This window comes from Bufo gargarizans, chromosome 5 (genome assembly GCF_014858855.1).
Source record: "Bufo gargarizans isolate SCDJY-AF-19 chromosome 5, ASM1485885v1, whole genome shotgun sequence".
NCBI lineage: Eukaryota > Metazoa > Chordata > Amphibia > Anura > Bufonidae > Bufo > Bufo gargarizans.
Genome location: NC_058084.1, coordinates 19661052 through 19676293, shown reverse-complemented (window position 1 = coordinate 19676293; position 15242 = coordinate 19661052).

Genomic DNA, 15242 nt, shown 5'->3' with positions numbered 1-15242 from the left:
TTATGACTAGTGTCTTCTAGATGGAATCGCTATGTGACTAAACAGTTAAATCTAGGTAAGAACTTTCCAAGTTCTAAAGAGTTCACTGAGGTCGTCAATGAGGAAGCACGGCTAGCATGTAATCCAGTAACATCATCTTATGTCTTAAAATCCTTAGAAGAAAGGCCTGCAAGAGATATAAGCCGTGCAAGAGCAACTAGCTTTGCAACCAACACAGCAAATATCTACGAGAGCAAGTTCAAAGTTACTACTGGGATCAGTAGAGAGACAGGACTGACAAATCTTCAGACTACCTTCAAGTGTATGTTCTGTGGAGAGAACCACTCCATACACAAGTGCCAACAATTTAAGGAGAAGTCCCCAGATGAAAAGAAAAAATTTGTGCTGGATAACCAACTGTGTTTCGGATGCCTAAGAAAAGGCCATGTTACTAAGGAGTGTAAGAAAAAGTCCACATGCAGCGTTTTGAAAGGACGCCGTCCTACACCACTACATGAAGAACGTCCAAAGAAAGATAAATCCTCAATATCTAAAGATACTGAGGAAGGAAAGAAAGTATTGGTATTCCCTTTGCAGAGAGAGGTAAGGAGAAAGCAATGGCAAATTAATGGTTGTACCAGTGTGCATATTAAATCCTTAAAGGAGGAACAAGAAGGTATACGCCTATGAGCTACTGGATGCCCAGAGTGACGTCACCTTCATTGATCAAGAAATCTGCAAGAAATTACAAGTGGCTACCGAACCAGGGACGCTCAAACTCACCACAATGATGGGGAGAGACACATTAGTGAACAGTAAAAGGGTAAAAGGACTGAGAGTTAGAGGACTTCATTCAAACTGCACATTAGATCTTCCTCCAGATTATACAAAAGACGATATACCTCTAGATTGAGACCGCATACCTACCTGTGTAACAGCCAATGAATGGGAGCACCTATCTATCATATCCCATGAGATGTCCCCGCTGGAGGAGTTTGGTGTTGGACTGTTGGCAGGTTATGATTGTCCCGAAGCCTTGGTACCATGAAAGGTAATCACAGGAGGAAAGGGTGAACCCGACCCTGTTCAAACTGATCTAGGATGGGGTGTTGTTGAAGGAAAACAGCAGATCGCAAGCTCAAGACAGGTGACAGGATTGTGTCATCGAATATCTGTCCAAGATTTACCAACTGTAAGTCCAGCAAAAGTAATCAAGATCCTTGAATCCGACTTTGCAGATATATGTTCTAAAGAAAAGAGTGAATTCCAAGAAGACATAAAGGGCCAGATTTATCATGACTCTGACAGGTCACTCCACTTTAACATATGGCTAAAGTCAGTTTTAGCCAAGTCAGATTTATGATCGGCCCTTTAAGACTGTAATAAATGTGGTTTGACGGTAGCAGTTTATCCGTCAGTAAGCAGCTTTACAAAAGTCGCACATCTTTACGAAAAAGTCGCAAGTTTTTATTAAAAAGTCGCATGTTCTATTAAAAAGTCTCATCAGATAAGCATGGTCCTCACTGGAGTGAAATTGCGACTTTTTTGCGACTTTTTAAATAGTCCCAATAGTAAATCTGTCTAGAGATTCATTTACATAAGAAAACACGCCCACTTTCAGAAAACTGGCGAGCATAGTGCAGAGCAGAAAAAAGTCGCAAATTTATGCGCAGTTTAAGCGATTGCGCAAAAATTTGCGACTTTTTCACTCCATTATTCTGACTTGAGCTAATGATAAATCTGGCCCAAAGTTCGTACACACTCTAGAAGAAAATATTCTGCAGAATCAACGAGGTCATCTTGAAATGTCCTTACCTTTTAGAGAACGACCTCATTTGCCAAATAACAGAAATGTTGCCCTACCAAGATTGAAATGTTTTACGAAAACGAAGGGAAGAGATCCCAAATTCAAGCAGGATTATTTGAAATTCAGCCTAAAGAAGGAGAAGTGTGGTACATCCCACATCAAGGAGTTTACCACTCAAAGAAACCAGATAAGATTAGAGTAGTATTTGATAGCTCAGCAAAGTACAATGGTGTTGCATTGAATGATCATCTACTAAAAGGACCAGATCTTACAAACACTCTGCCTGGAGTACTCTGTAGATTCAGAAAATATCCCGTAGTGGTCATGTGTGACATTGAAAAGATGTTCCACCAGTTTCATGTGAAGAACGAAGATAGAGACTTCCTGAGGTTTCTATGGTGGGAGGATGGAGATACAGATACAGAGCCAGCAGAATACAGAATAAAAGTACACTTATTTGGAGCATCATCCTCTCCAGGTTGAGCCAATTATGGTATGAAGCACCTGGCCAATCAGAATGAAAAGGATTGCCCATCAGCTGCAAATTTTCTGAAGAAAAACTTTTATGTAGATGATGGTCTCTTAAGTCTAGAGTCTACAGAATCTGCAATCAAACTAGTGAAAGCCAAGAGTTATGGACTATCTGCTGCGGAGGCCGCAGTGTTATATATGAAGAAAAGTTGAAGTTGATAAGGAAGTTATTTTAAACATTTTGTGTGCTCCTTAAAGCTACTGTTTCCATAGAACGGCGCTAGAGGAATTACAGAGTAACAGACAGTCTGGTTAGACTAAAAAGTAAGAGATACCAAAATTCTCAAAAGGCACTTCATAGTGCTGCGCCTGCCACACCATTATCTGTAGCGCTCCACACTATCTCTATTATTCCTCTCTCTGACAATACTACATAGATACCTCCTATAGGGCATTACTACATAGAGACCTCCTATAGGGCATTACTACATAGATACCTTCTATAGGACATTACAACATAGAGACCTCCAATAGGACATTGCTACATAGAGACCTCCAATAGAACATTACTACATAGAGACCCACAATAGGACATTACTACATACCTCCTATAGGACATTACTACATAGATACCTCCTATAGGACATTACTACATAGAGACCTCAAATAGGACATTACTACATAGAGACCTCCAATAGGACATTACCACATACAGACCTCCAATAGGACATTACTACATAGAGAACCCAATAGGACATTTCCACATAGAGACCCCCAATAGGACATTACTACATAAAGACCACAATAGGACATTTAGTGCACATAATAAGGTCCATAATATTGGATCTAGAACATGTGAAAGTCCAGGGGACCTTAAATTCCTGCTACAAGTTTGACATCCGGGTATTACATAGCGTCTGTGAGCATTACATAGGAACAGGTTTTTCTTCTCTTTACATTTCTAGGAGAGGTTCTTTCTTGTGTCAGAACATTTCTAAGATTTGAAGGTTGTCTGTAGCACAGTAGGAGCAGATGTGGACATATTGTTTTTAGTCAGTCATCCTTGTGTAGGACATGATGTTATTTGTCTTAGTATCTCTAGCTTTGGGTCACTATCAGAGGTACTCTGTGGTTCTTCTAATGTTCCTTGTATTGGAAGATTGACTTTTAGGGATCCAAGAGGTTCTGGTGATTTGCTGATTGCTCTGATGTAAATATCTTCTTTTGAGATGGGTGAAGTGTTCATCCCTGTCTGATGGGCTGGAACAGATGTGATTATATCTGATGGTCTGACTGTAGATGATGGACTTGTTATTTTATTTATTTTTTTTACAGTAAAGAGAGGAAGGTAGAGGGAGGGAAAGAGGGAGATGGATGGAGTCTAATAGAAGGAAAATGCTGGTAGGTGGCATACATGAATAGGTGGGTCCCATGTTGCTCGGAATCATTCAGTAGTGTTGTTTAGTGAGGCTGTAAAGCTTTCTAAGGCGTCAGGCACATGACCAAGTCCGTATTACCACAAATCTGTAAAATTCACACTTTCTGTGCGCAATCCACATTTTTCTTACTCCCATCACTAGAAATGATAATTCTCATCCACAATACAGACCAGAATAGGAAATGTTCTATAATTTGTGGAATGGACATATGGATTTAATCTGTGAGCTTTTTTTTTTTTTGCGGACCCATAGAAATTATGTCCATATGTAATCTGCAAAACAATGTGGGTTGGATGTGGATGCAAAATACAGTCATGGGGATCAGTCCTCAAGAATGAATCTCCTGAGCTCTAAAATGTCTCCAAAACTTACGATGAGGGTTTTTGCCGCTGAACAGAGACAGAGACACAGGCCGGCGCCTCTCCTCCCCGAGGACTTTAGAGGGATATTTAGTAAATCCAGAAAAGGGTCTCATGGTAATTTGCAGTTTCCCTTAGTATCTCTAGCTGTGGGTTGTAGGTCACTACCACAGATATACCATGGTCATCTTCTTTTTGAAGGTTGTCGGTAGCGCAGTACAGGCAGGTTTGGAAATATTCTTTTATTTTATTAGCTCATGTTTTTTTTTTTTGCCAAAAAAGAAGTAATATCAACAGTGCAATGTGACCGTGTCAGGATTCATCCAGCTATGTCTGTTTACTTCAGATTGTCTTGCCCTCAAGTTCTCCCTCAGTTAAGATGGTGGATTGTGTCTCAGCTGGGCGCCATCTTACTTCCTGTTTCACAAGCCTGTTACTAATTGCTTGAGTATTGTGTTTTAGCTTCTGCTCGTGCGGTCCTTTTGCTTGGAACTAGCTTTCTGGTTTGTTCCTCCTTCTTGCGGTTTTCCCTGCTACTCTGTGACATCCTGCTACCTCCTGTTGCCGACCCGGATTGCTTGACTACGTTCCTGTGCCGCCTGCCCTGAACCATTGCTCGTCTGACCTCAGCTCTACTGCATCCTTCGGTCCTGCACCGTTGCTACCGGTAATGGCTCCGCCTGCCTGGCTCTGCTGCATACTTCGGTCCTGCACCGTTGCTACCGGTAAAGGCTCCGTCTGTCTGGCTCTACTGCATCCTTCGGTCCTGCACCATTGCTACCGGTAACGGCTCCGTCTGTCTGGCTCTACTGCATCCTTCGGTCCTGCACCATTGCTACCGGTAACGGCTCCGCCTGCCTGGCTCTACTGCATCCTTCGGTCCTGCACCATTGCTACCGGTAACGGCTCCGTCTGTCTGGCTCTACTGCATCCTTCGGTCCTGCACCGTTGCTACCGGTAACGGCTCCGTCTGTCTGGCTCTACTGCATCCTTCGGTCCTGCACCGTTGCTACCGGTAACGGCTCCGCCTGCCTGGCTCTACTGCATCCTTCGGTCCTGCACCGTTGCTACCGGTAATGGCTCAGTCTGTCTGGCTCTACTGCATCCTTCGGTCCTGCACCGTTGCTACCGGTAATGGCTCAGTCTGTCTGGCTCTACTGCATCCTTTGGTCCTGCACCATTGCTACCGGTAACGGCTCCGCCTGCCTGGCTCTACTGCATCCTTCGGTCCTGCACCATTGCTACCGGTAACGGCTCCGCCTGCCTGGCTCTACTGCATCCTTTGGTCCTGCACCATTGCTACCGGTAACGGCTCCGTCTGTCTGGCTCTGCTGCATACTTCGGTCCTGCACCATTGCTACCGGTAACGGCTCCGCCTGCCTGGCTCTACTGCATCCTTCGGTCCTGCACCATTGCTACCGTTAACGGCTCCGTCTGTCTGGCTCTGCTGCATACTTCGGTCCTGCACCGTTGCTACCGGTAACGGCTCCGTCTGTCTGGCTCTACTGCATCCTTCAGTCCTGCACCATTGCTACCGGTAACGGCTCCGCCTGCCTGGCTCTACTGCATCCTTTGGTCCTGCACCATTGCTACCGGTAACGGCTCCGCCTGCCTGGCTCTACTGCATCCTTTGGTCCTGCACCATTGCTACCGGTAACGGCTCCGTCTGTCTGGCTCTGCTGCATACTTCGGTCCTGCACCGTTGCTACCGGTAACGGCTCCGTCTGTCTGGCTCTGCTGCATACTTCGGTCCTGCACCGTTGCTACCGGTAACGGCTCCATCTGTCTGGCTCTACTGCATCCTTCAGTCCTGCACCATTGCTACCGGTAACGGCTCCGCCTGCCTGGCTCTACTGCATCCTTTGGTCCTGCACCATTGCTACCGGTAACGGCTCCGCCTGCCTGGCTCTACTGCATCCTTTGGTCCTGCACCATTGCTACCGGTAACGGCTCCGTCTGTCTGGCTCTGCTGCATACTTCGGTCCTGCACCGTTGCTACCGGTAACGGCTCCGTCTGTCTGGCTCTGCTGCATACTTCGGTCCTGCACCGTTGCTACCGGTAACGGCTCCACCTGCTTGTCTCTGCTTCATCCTTCAGTCCTGCAACCTCCAATTCAAGACTCCGGTGCCTCCTGTGTTTGGGCCTTGTCCCTGCCATTGGATTCTAGCTGTATTTCACTAGTATCGTGAAAGACCGCCATGGGGAGCAAATTGGTACTGGAATATGCCAACCTTTTAATGGCAAAACTGGAAAGTGACTTCTTGGTATCTGCCCCATCAAATCATTGGACTACTTTAGTTTCATCAATGATTTCTTAATTCAAAAAACCAAAAGGAAGTGTTGGCTACCTCCTCCTCCTCCACCGCCGCTTCCACCTGCACCGCCACATCCGCCGCCTCCTCAACCTCCTACTCCATATGGACCTAGTCCTCCTAGATCAAGATTAGAATTTTTTTATTTTTACCTATTTTATGTTATTTAAAGTCATTTCCCTATCCACATTTGTTTGCAGTGCACTTGCCATGCTCTTAACCACATTTTGATGCCATTTGCAGCCCTCTAGCCCTTTCCATGACATTTTTACAGCCATTTTAGTGCTCAAAAGTTCGGGTCCCCATGGACTTCAATGGGGTTCGGGGTCAAGTTTGGGTCAAGTTCGGGTCCCGAACGTGAACTTTTTTCTCAAGTTCGGCCGAACCCGTCGAACCTGAACATCCAGGTGTCCGCTCAACTCTAGTAAAGAGCACTTGTCAGCAGGATCAAAACAATTAATACCAATTTTTTTAAAACATACCACCAATAGGTACCCAGGAGTAAGAGACCCCATGACTCCAGATTACGCTGCCATGTTGTTCTCCCATTAAAGGTGTTGTTTCATCACAGCAGGGGCTGACTGGCAACTTTTGGTCCAGGGGGCAAGTAACACCCAGAGGCCCACTGAGCCCCCCACCCCCCCCCCACCCCCACTTTCGTAAGCCATGTAAATTAGAACAAAGTAAAACAAAATAAACTAGGCATGCTCCGATATATCGGCCGCCGAAACACATCAGCCGAAAATTGCATTTTTGGTATAATGCCGAAAGTGTCATTTTCTGGCTGATACAGTGTTGCATCCGTGTATTCTCTCCTCCCCGCTGGGCGCTGCTCTGTGTCCCCCCCCATGACACTTGATGACTTTTGCAGGAGAAACTGTATATTGTGTGGCACAGTGTAGGCTATATGTGTATAACATAAACATATTTCATTTGAAAACTTACAGTTACTTGACCCTTGGGTATCTCGGACGCCACTTCCACACTTTGGCCGGGGGCTCGGCGGAGCTGATGTTGTGTTTTATCCTAATGAGAAAGATTTCATAATAAGGATTTGGAGAAGGGGCAGAGGGATAGCAGAGCAGGGAGAGGCTGGTGCTGCTACTAGGGGGTCATACCATGGGGGAGTAATAAAGCCCACCATAATGCCCCACCCCCCCCAGTAGAAATAATTCTCCTTATAATAGACAGTGCACAAAATACCCCTTTGTAATATCCCCAGTTGAGCTAATGTCCCCATAGTGCCCCCTATAATGTGCCAGTAGCCAGATAGGGCCCCCCTATAATGTGCCAGTAGCCACATAGGGCCCCCCTATAATGTGCCAGTAGCCACATAGGGCCCCCCTATAATGTGCCTGTAGCCATATGCCCCCCCATAATGTGCCAGTAGCCATAGGTCCCCCTATAATCTGCCAGTAGCATTAGCCCCCCTATAATCTGCCAGTAGCCTTAGCCCCCCCTATTATCTGCCAGTAGCCATAGCCCCCCTATAATCTGCCAGTAGCCATAGCCCCCCTATAATCTGCCAGTAGCCATAGCCCCCCTATAATCTGCCAGTAGCCATAGCCCCCCTATAATCTGCCAGTAGCCATAGCCCCCCCTATAATCTGCCAGTAGCCATAGCCCCCCCTATAATCTGCCAGTAGCCATAGCCCCCCCTGTAATCTGCCAGTAGCCATAGGTCCCCCATAATGTGCCAGTAGCCATAGGTCCCCTATAATCTGCCAGTAGCCATAGCCCCCCTATAATCTGCCAGTAGCCATAGCCCCCCCTATAATCTGCCAGTAGCCATAGCCCCCCCCTATAATCTGCCAGTAGCCATAGCCCCCCCTATAATCTGCCAGTAGCCATAGCCCCCCCTATAATCTGCCAGTAGCCATAGCCCCCCCTATAATCTGCCAGTAGCCATAGCCCCCCCCTATAATCTGCCAGTAGCCATAGCCCCCCCTATAATCTGCCAGTAGCCATAGCCCCCCCTGTAATCTGCCAGTAGCCATAGGTCCCCCATAATGTGCCAGTAGCCATAGGTCCCCTATAATCTGCCAGTAGCCATAGCCCCCCTATAATCTGCCAGTAGCCATAGCCCCCCCTATAATCTGCCAGTAGCCATAGCCCCCCCTATAATCTGCCAGTAGCCATAGCCCCCCTATAATCTGCCAGTAGCCATAGCCCCCCCTATAATCTGCCAGTAGCCATAGCCCCCCCTATAATCTGCCAGTAGCCATAGGTCCCCCATAATGTGCCAGTAGCCATAGGTCCCCCATAATGTGCCAGTAGCCATAGGCCCCCCCTATAATGTGCCAGTAGCCATAGGCCCCCCCTATAATCTGCCAGTAGCCATAGCCCCCCCACTAATGTGCCAGTAGCCAGATAGGGCCCCCCCCACTAATGTGCCAGGAGTAGCCAGATAGGGGCCCCTCTATAATTTGCCAGGAGTAGCCAGATTGTGCCCCCCGGCCCCCCACCCCCCTCATAAAGTGCCAGCCCAGTAGCCAGATTAGGGGGGGCCCCCCTATAATGTGCCAGGAGTAGCCACCACTAGCCAGATTGTGCCCCCGTGCCCCCCTGCCCCCCACCCCCCTCATAAAGTGCCAGCCCAGTAGTAGCCAGATTAGGGGGGCCCCCCTATAATGTGCCAGGAGTAGCCACCACTAGCCAGATTGTGCCCCCTGCCCCCCACCCCCCTCATAAAGTGCCAGCCCAGTAGTAGCCAGATAGGGACAGAAATAAAGAAAAAAAAAATATGTCAGTCAGACATACTTACCTCCCTGCTTCTCTGGACTACTCCGGTCCCGCCTCCAGCCAGGCGCCAGCACACACTGCAATCACTTTACGGCAGCGGCTCAGTTAGGCCGCAGGACCGGCGCAATGACGTCATCGCGCCGCCTGCGCCGGTCCGGCGGCCTGTCTGATAGGCTGCCGCAACACGCCTCCACTGCTCCCCGTCTCCCTGGCATAAAGCGGATGTTTATTCCAGCCCGGCCGGCCGGGACAGCAAGCCAGGGAGGCCCGGGGGGCAATTGCCCCCCTGCCCCCCGGCCCAGTCTGCCCCTGCATCACAGCCAGTGGGGGCATAGCGCTAGGATATCCCCCATTGTCTGTGATGAGACAACCCCTTTAAGTCCGTACATCTTCTTGTCTTCAGCACTTCGCCGACTGTCACATATACGGTATCCCACTCAGCAGCGCTCTCAGACTGGAGGGAATTATTTATCTAATGTATATTAACTAATATATTATCACTATTATTCGAGCTGATAAAGGGTTAATGCCACGCCTTACTGCCATATACCATCTATATTAGTACAGAGGATGGGTGCGGCAGCCCTACATACCTAACACACACCTATACATCTTCACAATCGATGCTTAGTGGCAACGGATGACATTTTCTGTATTTTTCTTGCATTTTCTTCCTCCTGCTTTACATACGGAGAAGATATCTTTGGACAGAATAGGCGGCGCACCTTGTCTGATCGATGAATAATGGTGGGTGATATGGTCTCCCTATATAAAAAAGTATATAAACAGACCGGCGCTTCCTCGCCCTGGCAGCGACGTATACTTGTGTGGATATTATACAAAAATCTTTATTGTAACGCCCTCTATTAATTGAATCAATTCCTGTATTGGAACAGTCCAACAATCAGCATACAGCATATGAATAGAACATGATACAATCATATACAAAAATAACCAGAATAAAAAAAAAATTATAAAAAAAAATTAAATACAGTGGTTTTCACCCTATAAGACGCACTGGCATAAAAGACACACCTAGGTTTTAGAGGAGGACTATAAGAAAATAATATTTTATCATTGCCTCATCAGCCCCCATTAGCTCATATCAGCCCCCATGCCACATATCAGCCCCATTGTCTCATATTAGCCCCCATTGCCTCATATCAGCCCCATTGTCTCATATTAGCCCCCCATTGCCTCATATCAGCCCCCAATGCCTCATATCAGCCCCCAATGCCTCATATCAGCCCCCATTGGCTCATATCAGCCCCCAATGCCTCATATCAGCCCCCAATGCCTCATATCAGCCCCCAATGCCTCATATCAGCCCCCATTGCCTCATATCAACCCCATTGCCTCATATAAGCCCCCATTGCCTCACATTATTAGTCCCCATGCCGCATATCAGCCCCTATTGCCTCATATCAGCCCCCAATGCCTCATCTCAGCCCCCTATTGCCTTACAGCAACCCCCATTGCCTCACATCAGCCCCAATTGCCTAATTTCAGCCCCCATTGCCTCATATCAACCCCATTGCCTCATATAAGCCCCCATTGCCCTACAGCAACCCCCATTGCCTCACATTATTAGTCCCCATGCCGCATATCAGCCCCCATGTCTCATATAAGTTCTATTGCCTCTCATATCAGCCCCCATTGCCTTATATGAGCCCCCATTGCCACATATCAGCCCCCATTGCCTTATATGAGCCCCCATTGCCACATATCAGACCCCCATTGCCTCTCATATCATAGTAACCTAGTAACATAGTAACATAGTAGATAAGGCCGAAAAAAGCCCTCTGTCCATCCAGTTCGTCCTGTCATCCTGCAAGTTGATCCTGAGGAAGGCAAAAAAAAAACCCTGTGAGGTAGAAGCCAATTTTCCCCACTTTAGGGGAATAAAAAATTCCTTCCCGACTCCAATCAGACATCAGAATAACTCCCTGGATCAGCGACCCCTCTCTAGTATCTATAGCCTGTAATATTATTACACTCCAGAAATACATCCAGGCCCCTCCTGAATTCCTTTATTGTACTCACCATCACCACCTCCTCAGGCAGAGAGCTCCATAGTCTCACTGCTCTTACAGTATAGAGTCCATAGTCTCACTGCTCTTACCGTAAAGAATCCTCTTCTATGTTTGTGTACAAACCTTCTTTCCTCCAGACGCAGAGGATATCCCCTCGTCACAGTCACAGTCCTGGGGATAAATAGATGATGGGAGTGATCTCTGTACTGGCCCCTGATATATTTATACATAGTAATTACATCTCCCCTCAGTCGTCTTTTTTCTAAAGTGAATAACGCTAATGTTGACAATCTTTCAGGGTCCTGTAGTTGCCCCATTCCAGTTATTACTTATTTAAACCACCATTGCCTCTTATACCAGCCCCCACTATCTCATAGCAGCCCTCATTGCCTCATATTATCAGCCTCCATGCCACAGAGCACATAAAACAAAACACTTTCCTCTCCTGCCCCGGACGCCGCCGCTCCTCACCTCCGGCGCTCTCTCTTCTTCCTGCCGTGGCTGTGCTGTGTCTGGTCACAGAGCGCCCTCACACTGTGCACGGCCCACAGCCGAGGAACAGAAAGGGGTGAGTACAGAGCCTTCACCGCTTCCCAGTCCTCCGGTACTAATGAGCGCTTCCATAATGTAGTATTTACCCCATAACACGCAGGGACATTTTACTTTGAGGGAAAAAACGTGCATCTTATGGAGCGAAAAATATGGTAGTTCCTTGTATGGCTCTAAAAATAAAAATCATAGGGCCCATGCGATCAGAGGTACTTCCTAACCAGGCGTGTACAAATGTCCACCGCTTAAAATTTCTATTCACTTGACTCAATTCAATTAATTTCAAAGTATACCAACAAATAGCCCATATTCCAGGTACTTCGGTCACCTAATACGCCATCGGGCAATATCTGAATAGTCTTAATATTACTGACCAAAAGTCCAGACTGAGGAGAGCGCCGTACACCTCCTGTAGTAGAGTGCAACCTGCCAGTAGGTGTGCAGTGTAATATAGCTCCTGACGCTGCTTGTAGGATACTTCCTGTGGGTCCGCCATGTTGTCTTGGTCAGACATCTATTTTATTCTTTTACCTCAAAGTTCACAAAGAGTTAAAATATTTTTATTCAGAAAATTTTTATTCTCTGACTGGTTAGAAAGCTCCATGATGTAATCTGTAGTGAAGGTCATCTTCTTACCAGTGACTGTATCTGTGAGTTATAACCTCCCCTCTGATCCTCAGCTGTGTCCAGCACTCTGGTTTCCAACTGACAGAGGACAGGAAGTCAGTTACTTCTTTATTTATTCCTATGAGACTGACATTGACGCTGCCATAGGAATACATAGAGAAACCGGCTTCCTGTCCACACATAAGATGCTGTGTAAGGGCTCTTTCACACTTGCGCTGTCCGGATCTGGCATAAAGTTCCGTCGTCGGGGCTCTATGCCGGAATAATCCTGATCAGTTTTATCCTAATGAATTCTGAATGGAGAGAAATCCGTTCAGGATGCATCAGGATGTCTTCAGTTCCGGACCGGAACGTTTTTTGGCCGGAGATAATACTGCAGCATGCTGCGCTTTTTGCTCCGGCCAAAAATCCTGAAGACTTGCCGCAAGGCCGGATCCGGAATTAATGCCCATTGAAAGGCATTGATCCCGATCCGGTCTTAAGCTAAACGTCGTTTCGGCGCATTGCCGGATCCGACGTTTACCTTTTTCTGAATGTTACCATGGCTGCCGGGACGCTAAAGTCCTGGCAGCCATGGTAAAGTGTAGTGGGGAGCGGGGAGCAGCATACTTACCGTCCGTGCGGCTCCCGGGGCGCTCCAGAGTGACGTCAGGGCGCCCCACGCGCATGGATGACGTGATCGCATGGCACGTCATCCATGCGCATGGGGCGCTCTGACGTCACTCTGGAGCGCCCCGGGAGCCGCACGGACTGTAAGTATACCGCTCCCCCGCTTCCCACTACTACTATGGCAACCAGGACTTTAATAGCGTCCTGGCTGCCATAGTAACACTGAAAGCATTTTGAAGACGGATCCGTCTTCAAATGCTTTCAGTACACTTGCGTTTTTCCGGATCCGGCGTGTAATTCCGGCAAGTGGAGTACACGCCGGATTCGGACAACGCAAGTGTGAAAGAGGCCTTATTTGGAAAGTCTGGTTACATGACACAGCTGAGGGTCAGAAGGAAGGTTATAACTCACAGATACAGTCACTGGTAAGAAGATGACCTGCACTACAGATTACATCATGGAGCTTTCTAACAGGTCAGAGAAGAAACATTTTTCAGAGGCTTCTTTAAAGTGAAGAAATAGCTCAGTTAGTGGAAAATAGAGATTTCCAGGTAAAAGATAAAAACATATCTTTTCGGACCAGACGCGAGATCGTGGAGTCACAGAGACAGATTTATCTAATTTAATGGTCCTTCTAGATACTTGATTATTGGACATTTGTTGGCTTCTTTAGTTTATGGCAAACAAATACGTTTAATGACGATAAGATCAGAGGAAGATGGATCAAAGGTTAAACTGGATTAGATATTCGTGCTCATACGTGCTAGAAAACGTTTCGCCAATTAACCATCATGACGTATAAAGAGGGGGACGTCTTCCTTATGCATAGTGATGTTTGGAAGTCGTCAGATAACAAGAACTATTAACCAACTGAGAAGGTGGGACTCTTCTTACGTATGGGACTGTTCTAATGTGGGGACAGAAACCAATATTAAGGTATCAATGATGTGATACAATGTGAACCGTTGATGTCTGTGGACTGTGGTAAACTAATGATCTCTCCTCTGTTCTCTGGGGTATAGAAGTTCCTGTTGGGAGAGATAAGGTACCATTGCCATTACGTCCACCACCATCACTACTATCAGCTCTACCTCTTTGCCGCGTTCCGCCCGCCGCCTGTATTATTTCCTGTCCTGTCTTGCTGCTCTGTCTCTAATAATTTTCCCAAGAAGACTATGGGGGAGATTTATCAAACTGGTGTAAAGCAGAACTGGCTTAGTTGTCCATAGCATCCAATCAGAGTCCTCCTTTCATTTCTCAGAGCTCCTTTGGAAAATGATAGGTGGAATCGGACTGGTTGCTAGGGGCAATTATGCCAGTATATAAATCCGCACATTTATGTATCATACCGTGCAGGATGTTTTTATCTTAGTTTTTTCTGTGATTTTTTTACTTAAAAAATCCCTGAAATTTCAGAGAAGAAAAGATCAAAGTGATCACCTGACAGCATCCTCGGGGCGATACTATAACTATGTCACCCATCCAACCAATTAGAATCTGTGCTATTCATCTTTCAGGGCTGACACCCAACGCTCCCAGTACCGCATTTCTCACAACGAGGCACAATCCCATGGTGGTTGACAACTCGGAATACAGTTGAGTGCAGCGGTCAATGGCAACTATCCTTCAGGATAATAGTCACATAGGAGATTCTCTTTTGCTCACACTAGGTCCATAGACCTCTAAAGTGACTAGATAGTTCCTCAGTCTACTTGACAATGGTCTCACTTCTCCAAAATCAGCCCTGCCTAGCATAGCACACATTCTTAGTTGATCTGTCTACGCCCTGCCCCAGAGTATAATGATCTGGTCCCTCTATATCCTGCCCTGCCTGAAGGCAAAACCACTTCTCTGAACTGTTGTCCTTTCTTCTGTGTCACACACCAGGGGTCATGAACACTCAAAGAGAGAACAAGGGAGAACATCCACCCAACGTTGTGGTGCCAATTAACCCTTTTTATAAGGTCCTTTTGCCCAGAGGAATACCATAAAACACATCTTTGTGTCCCTAAATTCTCTGATGTAAGGATAAACCTATACATGACAAACCTGCAGCCAAGAATACAGTTCCCACCATCTATCCACTAGACATAATCAGGAGACACATCCCTCAACCCACTGCCCAGGTCTGACACTCTCAAAGAGTCAAACGCCACCATTGTCCACCGAACCCTACAAACCCCATGCCAAACAATGGCTTGTCGTCAAAGAAAAACACAACAGGCAGATTTATTAATCCTTTAGATGGCGAAAACTTAATGTAGGCAGTCAAAAGATGAACTGAAATTATCACAGGGGCTCAGGCTGGAGGATA